We start from the raw sequence: 12,732 nt of genomic DNA, 5'->3' as shown, positions 1-12,732 counted from the left end.
GTCCCAGGCTTTGGAGAGTGTTGTCCTGCCTTTTGTTGGAACTGCTGTGTGTTCCCCTTGTCTCCCCTCCTCGGTTGGCCAAGGAACTACGTACTCTGCCGCCAGCGTTGTCAGATGGAAATGTAAGTGCAATACCAGAAGATCCTTGTTGAAAAATTGCTCCAGTTTTGCTCGTCCTCTCCACCAGAGGAATGAGCGATGAGTTCTCTTCATAGCGGGGGTCGAGAAGGGTGAACAACCAGTAATCCGTGTTGTCTAAAATGCGTATAACACGCGGGTCGTGGGAAAGGCAGCCTAACATGAAGTCAGCCATGTGTGCCAGAGTACCAACAGGCAATACTTTTCTGTTGTCATCAGGAGGATCACTCTCAATCTCCTCATCCTCTTCCTCCTCTTCTGTCTGCCCACCCACGCTGAACAGATGGAATTAAACTTCCATGGGTTCCACCCGCTCTAGCGGAGGCAACTGTCTCCTGCTCCTCTTTATTGTCCAATTTGCGCTGAGAAGACGAACTGAGGGTGGTCTGGCTATCACCCTGTTTACGGTCTTCCCCCATTTCCACCTCTTCCACATGCAAAGCGTCGTCCTTGATTGTGAGCAGCGAGCGTTTGAGTAGACACAGAAGTGAGATGGTTAATCTGATAATGACATTATCGCTGCTCACCATCTGTGTTGATTTCACAAAGTTTCTTAAAACCTCAAAGATGTCAGACATCGATGCCCACTCCTCGCTTGTGAATAGCGGAAGCTGACTGGAAAGGTGACGACCATGTTGCAGTTGGTATTCAACTACTGCCCTCTGCTGCTCACAAAGCCTGGCCAACATGTGGAACGTGGAGTTACAGCGCGTGCTCACGTCGCACAACAGCCGGTGAGCTGGCAATTTCAAGCGCTGCTGCAGCGTTGACAGACTGGCTGAAGCTGTCGATGACTTGCGGAAATGTGCACATGCGGTGCACCTTCACCAGTAGCTCAGGTAAATTGGGGTAGGTTTTGAGAAACCGCTGAACCACTAAGTTTAAGACGTGGGCTAGGCATAGTATGTGTGTGAGCTTGCCGAGCTCCAAAGTCGCCACCAAGTTACGGCCATTATCAGACACAACCATTCCTGGTTCTAGGTTGAGTGGCGAGAGCCACAGCTCAGTCTGGTCTCTTATCCCCTGCTACAGCTCTACGGCGGTGTGCTGTTTGTCCCCTAAGCAAATCGGCTTCAGAACAGCCTGTTGCTGCTTCCCCACTGCAGTGCTACACTGCTACCGTCTGACTGACTGGTGCTGCACGCGGATAATTCGGAGGTGGAAGTGGAGGAGAAGTGGGGGTTGGAGCCACTAACGTAGGTCGACGTAGGGCCCGCAATCCTTGGTGTCGGTAGCACCTGTGCCATCCCAGGGTACGACTCGCTCCTGGCCTCCACAACATTCACCCAGTGTGTCAGGTAAATGTAGTGTCCTTGGCCGAATGCACTTGTCTATGTGTCTGTGGTTAAGTGGTCCTTCCCAGTAACTGCGTTGGTCAGGGCACATGTGATGTTACGGGACACATGTTGGTGTAAGGCGGGCACGGCACACCTTGAAAAATAGTGGCAGCTGGGGACAGAGTACAGTGGGACAGCCGCCAACATAAGGCTGCGGAAGGCCTCAGTGTCCACAAGTAGGGATGAGCGAACTCGAACTGTATAGTTCGGGTTCGTGACACGGACCCGAACCCGGACATTTTCGTAAAAGTTCGGGTTCGGTGTTCGTCGCTTTCTTGGCGCTTTTTGAAAGGCTGCAAAGCAGCCAATCAACAAGCGTCATACTACTTGCCCCAAGAGGCCATCTCAGCCATGCCTACTATTGGCATGGCTGTGATTGGCCAGAGCACCATGTGACCCAGCCTCTATTTAAGCTGGAGTCACATAGCGCCGCCCGTCACTCTGCTCTGATTAGCGTAGGGAGAGGTTGCGGCTGCGACAGTAGGGCGAGATTAGGCAGATTAACTCCTCCAAAGTACTTGATTAATTGATCGATCTGCAGCTGTGGATCATTGAGCTGCTGATACTCAATTGCTCACTGTTTTTAGGCTGCCCAGACCGTTTGTCAGTCACATTTTTCTGGGGTGATCGGCGGCCATTTTGTGTCTTGTGGTGCGCCAGCACAAGCTGCGACCAAGTGCATTTAACCCTCAATGGTGTGGTTGTTTTTTGGCTAAAGCCTACATCAGGGTGAAGCTGTCACACCAAGTGCATTTAACCAGCAATAGTCTGTTTATTTTTTGGCCATATACTACATCAGGGGCAAGCTGCGCCTGTCACCAAGTGCATTTAACCCTCAATGGTGTGGTTGTTTTTTGGCTAAAGCCTACATCAGGGTGAAGCTATCACACCAAGTGCATTTAACCAGCAATAGTCTGTTCATTTTTTGGCCATATACTACATCAGGGGCAAGCTGCGCCCGTCACCAAGTGCATTTAACCCTCAGTAGTGTGGTTGGTCAAGCTGTGACACCAAGTGCATTTAACCAGCAATAGTCTGTTCATTTTTTGGCCATATACTACATCAGGGGCAAGCTGCGCCCGTCACCAAGTGCATTTAACCCTCAGTAGTGTGGTTGGTCAAGCTATCACACCAAGTGCATTTAACCAGCAATAGTCTGTTCATTTTTTGGCCATATACTAAATCAGGGGCAAGCTGCGCCCGTCACCAAGTGCATTTAACCAGCAATAGTCTGTTCATTTTTTGGCCATATACTACATCAGGGGCAAGCTGCGCCCGTCACCAAGTGCATTTAACCCTCAGTAGTGTGGTTGGTCAAGCTATCACACCAAGTGCATTTAACCAGCAATAGTCTGTTCATTTTTTGGCCATATACTAAATCAGGGGCAAGCTGCGCCCGTCACCAAGTGCATTTAACCCTCAGTAGTGTGGTTGGTCAAGCTGTGACACCAAGTGCATTTAACCAGCAATAGTCTGTTCATTTTTTGGCCATATACTAAATCAGGGGCAAGCTGCGCCCGTCACCAAGTGCATTTAACCAGCAATAGTCTGTTCATTTTTTGGCCATATACTACATCAGGGGCAAGCTGCGCCCGTCACCAAGTGCATTTAACCAGCAATAGTGTGGTTATTTTTTGGCCATATCCCAGTCTAATTCTGTCACTAAATCCATACCGGTCACCCAGCGCCTAAATACTAGGCCTCAAATTTATATCCCGCTAAATCTGTCGTTACCGCTGTCCTGTTGTGGCTGGGCAAGTTATTTAGTGTCCGTCAAAGCACATTTTTTGTTCAGGGTTGAAATACAATTCCCAATTTAGCAATTTCATAATTTAGTGGTTTCTGCTATATCAGAGCTATTTGAAATCTATCCCTAAAAGGGTATATAATATTCAAGGTGCACATAGGGTCATTCAGAATAACTTCACACACACGCTACTGTGCATTTCCAAGTCTAATTCTGTTAGTAAATCCATACCGGTCACCCAGCGCCTAAATACTAGGCCTCAAATTTATATCCCGCTAAATCTCTCGTTACCGCTGTCCTGTTGTGGCTGGGAAAGTTATTTAGTGTCCGTCAAAGCACATTTTTGTTCTGGGTTGAAATACAATTCCCAATTTAGCAATTTCATAATTTAGTGGTTCCTGCTATATCAGAGCTATTTGAAATCTATCCCTAAAAGGGTATATAATATTCAAGGTGCACATAGGGTCATTCAGAATAACTTCACACACACGCTACTGTGCATTTCCAAGTCCAATTCTGTTAGTAAATCCATACCGGTCACCCAGCGCCTAAATACTAGGCCTCAAATTTATATCCCGCTGAATTTGAATACAATACATTGGGCCAAATAATATTTTTGTTGTTGTGGTGAACCATAACAATGAGGAAAACATCTAGTAAGGGACGCGGACGTGGACGTGGACGTGGACATGGTCGTGGTGATGTTAGTGGACCCTCTGGTGCTGGGAGAGGACGTGGCCGTTCTGCCACATCCACACGTCCTAGTGTACCAACTACCTCAGGTCCCAGTAGCCGCCAGAATTTACAGCGATATATGGTGGGGCCCAATGCCGTTCTAAGGATGGTAAGGCCTGAGCAGGTACAGGCATTAGTCAATTGGGTGGCCGACAGTGGATCCAGCACGTTCACATTATCTCCCACCCAGTCTTCTGCAGAAAGCGCACAGATGGCGCCTGAAAACCAACCCCATCAGTCTGTCACATCACCCCCATGCATACCAGGGAAACTGTCTCAGCCTCAAGTTATGCAGCAGTCTCTTATGCTGTTTGAAGACTCTGCTGGCAGGGTTTCCCAAGGGCATCCACCTAGCCCTTCCCCAGCGGTGAAAGACATAGAATGCACTGACGCACAACCACTTATGTTTCCTGATGATGAGGACATGGGAATACCACCTCAGCATGTCTCTGATGATGACGAAACACAGGTGCCAACTGCTGCGTCTTTCTGCAGTGTGCAGACTGAACAGGAGGTCAGGGATCAAGACTGGGTGGAAGACGATGCAGGGGACGATGAGGTCCTAGACCCCACATGGAATGAAGGTCGTGCCACTGACTTTCACAGTTCGGAGGAAGAGGCAGTGGTGAGACCGAGCCAACAGCGTAGCAAAAGAGGGAGCAGTGGGCAAAAGCAGAACACCCGCCGCCAAGAGACTCCGCCTGCTACTGACCGCCGCCATCTGGGACCGAGCACCCCAAAGGCAGCTTCAAGGAGTTCCCTGGCATGGCACTTCTTCAAACAATGTGCTGACGACAAGACCCGAGTGGTTTGCACGCTGTGCCATCAGAGCCTGAAGCGAGGCATTAACGTTCTGAACCTGAGCACAACCTGCATGACCAGGCACCTGCATGCAAAGCATGAACTGCAGTGGAGTAAACACCTTAAAAGCAAGGAAGTCACTCAGGCTCCCCCTGCTACCTCTTCTGCTGCTGCCGCCTCGGCCTATTCTGCTGCTGCCGCCTCGGCCTCTTCCTCCGCCTCTGGAGGAACGTTGGCACCTGCCGCCCAGCAAACAGGGGATGTACCACCAACACCACCACCACCACCTCCGTCACCAAGCGTCTCAACCATGTCACACGCCAGCGTTCAGCTCTCCATCTCACAAACATTTGATAGAAAGCGTAAATTCCCACCTAGCCACCCTCGATCCCTGGCCCTGAATGCCAGCATTTCTAAACTACTGGCCTATGAAATGCTGTCATTTAGGCTGGTGGACACAGACAGCTTCAAACAGCTCATGTCGCTTGCTGTCCCACAGTATGTTGTTCCCAGCCGGCACTACTTCTCCAAGAGAGCCGTGCCTTCCCTGCACAACCAAGTATCCGATAAAATCAAGTGTGCACTGCGCAACGCCATCTGTAGCAAGGTCCACCTAACCACAGATACGTGGACCAGTAAGCACGGCCAGGGACGCTATATCTCCCTAACTGCTCACTGGGTAAATGTAGTGGCAGCTGGGCCCCAGGCGGAGAGCTGTTTGGCGCACGTCCTTCCGCCGCCAAGGATCGCAGGGCAACATTCTTTGCCTCCTGTTGCCACCTCCTCCTTCTCGGCTTCCTCCTCCTCTTCTTCCACCTGCTCATCCAGTCAGCCACACACCTTCACCACCAACTTCAGCACAGCCCGGGGTAAACGTCAGCAGGCCATTCTGAAACTCATATGTTTGGGGGACAGGCCCCACACCGCACAGGAGTTGTGGCGGGGTATAGAACAACAGACCGACGAGTGGTTGCTGCCGGTGAGCCTCAAGCCCGGCCTGGTGGTGTGTGATAATGGGCGAAATCTCGTTGCAGCTCTGGGACTAGCCAATTTGACGCACATCCCTTGCTTGGCGCATGTGCTGAATTTGGTGGTGCAGAAGTTCATACACAACTACCCCGACATGTCAGAGCTGCTGCATAAAGTGCGGGCTGTCTGTTCGCGCTTCCGGCGTTCACATCCTGCTGCTGCTCGCCTGTCTGCGCTACAGCGTAACTTCGGCCTTCCCGCTCACCGCCTCATATGCGACGTGCCCACCAGGTGGAACTCCACCTTGCACATGCTGGACAGACTGTGCGAGCAGCAGCAGGCCATAGTGGAGTTTCAGCTGCAGCACGCACGGGTCAGTCGCACTACAGAACAGCACCACTTCACCACCAATGACTGGGCCTCCATGCGAGACCTGTGTGCCCTGTTGCGCTGTTTCGAGTACTCCACCAACATGGCCAGTGGCGATGACGCCGTTATCAGCGTTACAATACCACTTCTATGTCTCCTTGAGAAAACACTTAGGGCGATGATGACTGCTGGTATCTAGGGAAGAAGGGGAAGGGGACCACCATTTACTCACCCCTGGCCCCTTTACCCAACCATGACCCATAACAAAAACACTGACAACTGTGTCACTTTTATTGCTGGGTGGTGATCGGCCACAGCTTCTTTATTAAAGCGGCAAACCTTAATAAACCATAATAACGGAGCGGTATGCCAAACGCCGGACTCCCAGCGGGCAAGTTAAACCGTAATCATCAGAGCGGTATGCCAACCGCTGGACTCCCAGCGGGCAAGTACGCCATCTGCCACCACCATATCTCTGCTGAACTCAAATGCCGCCAGCTGTGACTTCATAAACTTGATTTCGTCTTTCTCCAAAGCCGTAATCATCGGAGCGATGTCCAAAATGCTGGACTCCCAGCGTGGATTCTGAAGAATACAAAAACAAAACAGAATAACTAAGTCTCCATAGCCAAACATAACCCCGAACCCTGATCTGTCTCCCAAGGATCACCACAAAGGGAGGGAGGGAGGGCCAATCTGCTTCCACTGGCAAGAGGAAGTGCCAGCATCTGGAGGGAGTATATGTATCTCCAGGATCCCCTGAACCGCCCACATCCTGTCTAAGAAGGCTCCTCAGTGCATTAACCCTTCATGGCCCTAAACAACCACCTTCTTAAGCACTAATGTAATGTGGCCAGCTCCCTAACGCCCAAAGGGGGAAAGGGGAAGGGGGACCATCAGTCCCTAATCACCCTCCTTATACAGTCGGGTGCTTACCAGACTGCTGGTATCTAGGGAAGAAGGGGAAGGGGACCACCATTTACTCACCCCTGGCCCCTTTACCCAACCATGACCCATAACAAAAACACTGACAACTGTGTCACTTTTATTGCTGGGTGGTGATCGGCCACAGCTTCTTTATTAAAGCGGCAAACCTTAATAAACCATAATAACGGAGCGGTATGCCAAACGCCGGACTCCCAGCGGGCAAGTTAAACCGTAATCATCAGAGCGGTATGCCAACCGCTGGACTCCCAGCGGGCAAGTACGCCATCTGCCACCACCATATCTCTGCTGAACTCAAATGCCGCCACGAAGGAGACCCGTTCTCCAAACGGGGCTCCGACCACCACCCAGCAGAGCCAAGTCTGTTGAAACCCTTACAACCAGCTGAAAAGAAATTGCCCCAACTAACATCCAAGCGGAAGATGCCAACAGTTCCCCCTTAACAAACCAAAGCCAATAAGATAATGGGTCGCATGACAAACGGGAGGCCTAGATGCCCGTGATGATAACATAGTCCTACCACTTTAGCCCACACATGGAGGACTGTGTACAGTTCTGTGCCCTTGTGAACAAAGGCAGACATAGCAGAGCTGGAGAGGGTTCAGAGGAGGGCAACTAAAGTAATAACTGGAATGGGGGAACTACAGGACCCTGAAAGATGATCAACATTAGGGTTATACACTTTAGAAAAGGGGAGGACTAATAACTATGCCAATAATAACAAAGAACCATCCAAAGACAACTCCCCCATCCATATATTCCCAGGACAAAGACCAACCATGAAACCTCCTCTTATGTGGAGGAAAGAAGGTTTGTAAACAAACATAGAGCAGGATTCTTAACTGTAAGAACAGTGAGCTAACTAAGGAACTCTCTGCCTGCAGAGGTGGAGATAAGTCCACAAAAAAAAACTTCCAGCGGGGCCTGTATGTACTTCAGGATTGTACTAAACCATCGTATAGTATAACCAACCCTTCCCCCGTATGACCAAAACAACCAACTCAGGAAATGACACCAACCTTTTTTTTTTTTTTACTTTTATTGCTGGCCCCCAACTAGAATGTCAGGACACATAAGGTCCTGAGCTCCAGGATAACCAAGGGGCAGCCGCATAATTGCACCCCGGGCGCAAAGCTACATCAACCACTTCCGGAAGAAGTTGTGACCACCTGAATTCCTGGAACCCTGTCCAAAGACTTCACCTCCCGAAAACAAGGATTGCTCCCCGGGCATGCGATCCTCGCTGCACTGGAGATATATGAAAGGTCACCATCAACACGCTGAAAACCCAGGACCTGAAAGAAAAAACAATTAGCCCAAAACTCAACCCACAAAGAGGATCATAAAATTAGGTCCGAAATACATATCGTTCATAAAACACTGTTATATACATATACCATTATTATTAATACATAGATATATGGACATATAGATTTTTTTTTTTTTTTTTTTTTTTTATAAAGGAACACCACAAAATCAAAGAGGAAACTATCCTAATGAAAAATTAGAGCCCACCATAAGTGAAGTTAAAACGAATATCAACGAACCTTACCTACCAGACCAACCCAGGCGGAGGGGAGGTACCCGCCCAATATTTTACCGAATCATCATGAATGACGGACCCCCAACTCAAGAGTACTAATATTCCTTACCCCTACTGAAATAACAACCGAAAAAATTTTTTTTTTTTTTTTTGTTGTAATTATTCATTATGTACAGTCATTCATTTATGTATTCATTCCCAACCCAAGAACACTCAGGAAAACAAGCTGCTAAATCACAGACCTACAGCTGCAGACTACGCCACGTATATACAATGAAAAGACAAGCAGCCTGGAGAAATTATCAATCAGCCCGAACAAAAGGCCGAAGGGGACTGCAGGGCCGAAAAATCTAATACACCCCAAACTATCCCCGAATCGCCTATGAAATTTCGGTAGAGATACCACAAGGTAGGTGGCATACATGTGTTGTGAGGGCTGTGCAGCCTAGTCCATCCTTGTCAAGGGGGGGGGCTAAGCTTCCCTTACGTCAACCAACCCAAAGAAACTGATGCATCTCTATCACAGCTGCCCAGAGTGGGATCCGGACCCATGTAGCCAGAATCGACCTGAACTCAATGACTTAGACCGTTCGGATATCCAGACCAAACCGTACAGCGAAACGAGTCATGTAGAAAGATGCTTGGAGAACCACCATGCTGACCTGTGAAGACCTACCAGGAGGACCATTCAGTGGTTGACCAGTACAAACATAATAAGAAAACCCAAATGTGTCCAACAAACCCCAAGGAATAGAGCGAATGTAGAGGGATTACTACTACCGCGCCTCCCCCCGGAAATATGAACTAAGAACGTCATATCATTCTTGGAAGCCCAAATAGGGTTTTTTTTTTTTTATTATACCTCTTCCCCGGTAGATAAGGTGATGTGAGCTCCAGGGCCACTGATCAGGAGGCGATGACACTACCCCTAAACTAGTAACTTGACACAAGCAGGAACTTAACATGGAGTAACTACTTTCCACCGGAAATCACCCAAATATACCGCTCTCATACTCCCAATGTGCATCATACATATATCTAGATAGAAATACATATATTTATTTATTTATTTATTTATTTATTTTTAATATCCATAAAAACCGAATTCGACTGCTGCATAAAAGCAGAATTATGAACTGCAGGGAAGTAAACTACTACACTCCGCGCGGAAATGGAAATTGGGAAAACACCCGGCGGGACTGATCTATCCCGAAAAACATCCACAAAAGGCCAGCCAACAAACAAGACACAGGATAGAAGCAAGGCTTCTCACACAGGAGGATATCAACATACGTAATAAATTTCTATATAGAACAAACCTGTGTATTTATTTATATATGAATTTTTTTTTTTTTTTTTTTTTTTTTATATATATATATATCAATAATTATTGTAATTTTTTTTTTATCACCTATAAAATTGCTTTGTTAAATTATTTATTATCAGTACCATTTCATTCTTTTCAATCACGTTTTATTTTATTTTTTATTTATCTTTATTTTTTTATTTTATTTTTTTATTTTTTATTTTTTTTATTTTTTAACATTTATTGTAATATATATATAAATTCCCATATTTTTTTTTATCACCTATAAAATCATTTTGTTGAATTATTTATTATTAGTATAATCACATTCTTTTCAATCACTTTGCATTTCATTTATTTATTTATCTATTTATTTATTTTTTATTTTTTTTAATCTTTTTTCTTAATTTTTTACATGTATTGTGATATATATATTCCAATTATTTTTATTTTTTTTCTCCCATCCCCTATAAAATTACTGTGTTTAATTATTTATTATAAGTATAATTTTATTCTTTTCAACCACGTTTTATTTTAAATTTTTTATTTTTTATTTTTATTTTTATATATATATATATATATGCCTATAATATATTAATTTTGGTTATTAATTGTTCTTTTTATTTATTTTTAACGTGTAAACAGAGAAAACCTCATATATGCTAATGATAACCCGTTGCTCAGGGCTGCACCTAAATTGCCTAATCACCAGGAAAATATGTGTGGGTAACCTACAGGCTCCGTAAACCCACCCTAAAGCCTCTGTTTTTTTTTTTGTTTTTTTGTTTTTTTTTGCTATTAAGCAGGGACACCGTCTCTACCAGTGATTCTAAATCTGCACAAAAAACACCCTCCCCGCAGTACTCACCAGTCACAGAGAGGGACGGCACCTCCAAAGAAGCGGGTACGGGCTGCAGCGACCAGGCCGAGCCCTGGAGTGACGGTCAGGCAACAGCCTCGTACGGTGATTGTATAACCAGCAGACTCCTCCGATGCGCCTGACATTCCGTCCTAAAGACGATGGTAAGCGCCACCTGAGGATCTGGAGCGCCCATTTCTCCCGGAAACCCAGGAACGGCGACGGGACTGGCGCATGCGGAATTCATTACGACCATGCCTCCTGGCAACCTAAGGGAAGCAAAAAACGCACCTGCGCCTGCGTGAAGGGGGGGAAGGGGGGGTGGGGCATTCGCCATAATGGACTAAAAATAAGACCCGGAGAGTCTCATTGTACGGAAGGGGCTCTGCTCGCAAAGCTGGGACAGTAGGAATACCCCTCAGAAGCCCATAGGCACAGGTGCACCACAATCAGACATGGCAAGCACAAGGGGCTAATCAATAATACTGGACAGGAGACTGGGGGGAGCTACAACAAGCACCACATATAAAAACTCGCCTGCCCAGCGGTGCCCGGTACGGGACCCGGTAAACGCTGCAGGGGAAGGGGGCGGGGCTAGGCGAAGCGACCTAGCTAGCGCCATGAGAGCTAAAGGAGCTTGTCCAAAGCTGCAGGGGGAGGGGTGAGGAACCCATATTGCCCTACAGTACCGGGGAGACCGACAATCCCGCCCGACATGCTTAGCCCTAACGCCATGGAACAGAAGCTGGGAGGGGGGGGCGGAGCCACAGCGCAGCGCCACAGACATCTCCAGGATGGGTCATAAGAAACGGGCCGCACAGCGCACACCCGGGCAGCTGGGGGATGATAAGAGTCGGGGTGGGGGGGGGGGGTTAGGAAGAACGACGAGCAGACTGCCGGACCTTCGCTGAAGCGCTGGAGCTGCATGCATACCGCAGCAGCAGCAGCTCCACAAAGCCCTAGATGCAGGCACAGGGGAGGAGGATGGCAGGGTAGAGCTCAGGCTGCTCTAACAGAGCACAGCTAACCCTCCCCTCCTCATGTAACTCACCAGGGAGCAGCCAAAAGGGCAGAACCACCTGTGGACTCTTGGTGTGGACAGAGCAAAGGGGTATGTACATACCAATCTGCTTCCACTGGCAAGAGGAAGTGCCAGCATCTGGAGGGAGTATATGTATCTCCAGGATCCCCTGAACCGCCCACATCCTGTCTAAGAAGGCTCCTCAGTGCATTAACCCTTCATGGCCCTAAACAACCACCTTCTTAAGCACTAATGTAATGTGGCCAGCTCCCTAACGCCCAAAGGGGGAAAGGGGAAGGGGGACCATCAGTCCCTAATCACCCTCCTTATACAGTCGGGTGCTTACCAGGAAGAGGAGGTGGCCCAGGAGGAGGAGGAGGAAGAGGGGTCATTTTTAGCACTTTCAGGCCAGTCTCTTCGAAGTGACTCAGAGGGAGGTTTTTGGCAACAGCAGAGGCCAGGTACAAATGTGGCCAGCCAGGGCCCACTACTGGAGGACGAGGAGGAGGAGGTGGAGGAGGATGAGGATGAAGCATGGTCACAGCGGGGTGGCACCCAACGCAGCTCGGGTCCATCACTGGTGCGTGGCTGGGGGGAAAGGCAGGACGATGACGATACGCCTCCCACAGAGGACAGCTTGTCCTTACCCCTGGGCAGCCTGGCACACATGAGCGACTACATGCTGCAGTGCCTGCGCAACGACAGCAGAGTTGCCCACATTTTAACCTGTGCGGACTACTGGGTTGCCACCCTGCTGGATCCACGCTACAAAGACAATGTGCCCACCTTACTTCCTGCACTGGAGCGTGATAGGAAGATGCGCGAGTACAAGCGCACGTTGGTAGACGCGCTACTGAGAGCATTCCCAAATGTCACAGGGGAACAAGTGGAAGCCCAAGGCCAAGGCAGAGGAGGAGCAAGAGGTCGCCAAGGCAGCTGTGTCAATGCCAGCTCCTCTGAGG

At 48.4% G+C, this 12,732-nt stretch overlaps 1 pseudogene; it reads right to left on the bottom strand.

Moving 5' to 3' along the window:
• Positions 1-8,966: 8,966 nt before the first annotated feature.
• Positions 8,967-9,083, bottom strand: LOC122929885 (annotated as a pseudogene).
• Positions 9,084-12,732: the final 3,649 nt, after the last annotated feature.

The sequence above is a fragment of the Bufo gargarizans genome, chromosome 2, assembly GCF_014858855.1.
Source record: "Bufo gargarizans isolate SCDJY-AF-19 chromosome 2, ASM1485885v1, whole genome shotgun sequence".
In the NCBI taxonomy this organism is placed as follows: Eukaryota; Metazoa; Chordata; class Amphibia; order Anura; family Bufonidae; genus Bufo; species Bufo gargarizans.
The sequence above is the reverse complement of the archived record's forward strand: the minus strand, read 5'-3'. Positions and strand labels throughout refer to the sequence as shown.